Source organism: Eptesicus fuscus, chromosome 12 (genome assembly GCF_027574615.1).
Source record: "Eptesicus fuscus isolate TK198812 chromosome 12, DD_ASM_mEF_20220401, whole genome shotgun sequence".
Taxonomy (NCBI): Eukaryota; Metazoa; Chordata; class Mammalia; order Chiroptera; family Vespertilionidae; genus Eptesicus; species Eptesicus fuscus.
The window spans coordinates 30,863,767-30,865,987 of NC_072484.1; the positions used below are offsets into that span (position 1 = coordinate 30,863,767).

Sequence of the window (2,221 nt, forward strand, 5' to 3'; positions counted from 1 at the left end):
CAGCGTGGTGAGGTCACACACCATGTAAAAGGCACAGCCAAGATCTAAACCCCCAACTGCCTGAATCCTTGGCTTTAGGAGGAGTTAGGTCAAGAGCTAAGTCATAGTAACCTCTGCTAGGTGGTTTTAGCGAGGGCCATAGGGGTCTATACCACAATTAAAGGGGTGGACACAAGGAAATAAATGATTCACAAAGAAGCTTAATATAGTCTCACTACAAAACCTCAAACACGCCCCTTTCTTAAAGAGGGTCAGAGGATCCCATAATAAGGTGTTTATTTCCAAGTGGTCACAAGATGAAATGCACTTAACTGCGTGCAAAACTACCTGCACCGCCTCCTCCACCATCTCTGCCATCTTCCACCACTTGCTCTCCGTCACCATCACCTTTACCACCATCTGCACAATTACCAGTACCTCCATCTCTGTGTCCACCACCACCATCTCCACAATCTCCACCATCATCTATGGGACATTCCAGTCTCACCCACCTGCCCTCTCCCAGCTTCCTGTACCAGATCCTCATTTTTTGTCTGTTTGGTTGGGGGTTTTTTGTTTGTTTCTTTGTTTTGAGCACTTTATTACTTTCTACCACAAGATGCTCCAGGCTCATCTTCTATGTTTCCTTTCCCAGTCCTAAAATCAGCCCTGGTTTCTTTACTTGGAGAAGTGTATGGGAAACCAAGATCTGGGCACTAGGCAAGCTCATTGCTCTTTGGATAGAGGACGTATCAGATATTAAACTGATAAGAACAGATACTACACTTGATCTTAGCCAAAAGGCCGAGAAGCGATTCATTGCTCTTTGGGTGTCTTTCTTTTAGGCCATCTTAGCTAACAGAGTAAAGAAATATATGCCTGAATACTAACCCACAATATACACATATCCAAAATATTACTATATGTAACCATCTGTATCTGTATTAAATTAAACGAGTTCTTAACAGAGGCTCTTCTTTTTTATAATGTGTATTTCATCACTGAGATTTCTAATTTTTCCTTGTTTCAAGAGATTTGTAATAGATTGTTGAAGCATTTTTATGATGGCTGTTTTCAAACCCTTGTCCTATAATTCCATTTTTATGTTTGTTTTTAAAAATATATATTTTATTGATTTTTTACAGAGAGGAAGGGAGAGGGATAGAAAGTTAGAAACGTCGATGGGAGAGAAACATCAATCAGCTGCCTCTTGCACACCCCTTACTGGGGATGTGCCCACAACCAAGGTACATGCCCCTGACCGGAATCGAACCTGGGACCCTTGAGTCCGTAGGCCGACGCTCTATGCACTGAGCCAAACTGGTCAGGGCCATTTTTATGTTTTTAATTGATTTCTTAGGAGAAGAGAGAGAGATTTGTTGTTCCACTTATTCATACATTCATTGGTTGATTCTTGTATGTGCCCTGACCGAAGATTGAACCTGCAACCCTGGCGCATCAGGACGATGCTCCAACCAACTGAGCTGCCTGGCCAGGGCTAACATCTAACTTATCTCAATGTTGGAGTTAGTTGATTGTGTTCTCATTCAAGTTGTGACTTTTTTTATTCTTATTTTTATGGGTGATTTTCACTCTGGGTTCTATTTAAATCCTTTATTTTAGCAGGCAGCCACCCTGTTTAGGTTTAGCACACAGCCTACATTTGTAGGCTGTGGTTCCAATGACAGTTTGATTTGCTTGGATTATCTGGTGTTACAGGGTCTTCCACCGGCCTCTGCTTAAGCTGCCATGAGGGTGGGAGGAGTTTCCCCAGGCCTGGCCACCATGTGTCTCTTGGTGGGGAGGGAAGTGTCAGACCTACTGTGGTTGCTTGTTGTGCCAGGTTCCCTCCTACCTGTTCCACCTGCTCACCTTCCCCCGTGTCTCCCTGTGGGAAAGGGATTGCTTCCCCCTCCCCCCTCCTCCCCCCCGCCATGCTTACTGTTAGTGAGGCTTCCCATCAGCAGTGTCGGGTGCATCTATTGCTGGCAGAGGGGCTCCCATTCAATCCAGGGCTGCCTACCTGGGCTACCTTCTGTTGCTAGGTTGGGGTGAGGAAGTGCCAGGTCCAGGTTCCTTCTTCTGTGGGGTGGGGGAATATAAGAGGCCCTGCCTCTGTGTTGCTTTTTCAATCCTGGCCTCCCAGATCAGTTCACCTTCCTTTACCGCTTGCCATAGTGCTCCTTAAGTTGCCTCTTGGTTTATCATTGTGCTTAACCATGAAGAGAAGTGTGTCTATGTC

General features: G+C 45.2%; 1 pseudogene; it reads right to left on the reverse strand.

Moving 5' to 3' along the window:
- Positions 1 to 683: 683 nt before the first annotated feature.
- LOC129151042 (U2 spliceosomal RNA) lies at positions 684 to 795 on the reverse strand (annotated as a pseudogene).
- Positions 796 to 2,221: the final 1,426 nt, after the last annotated feature.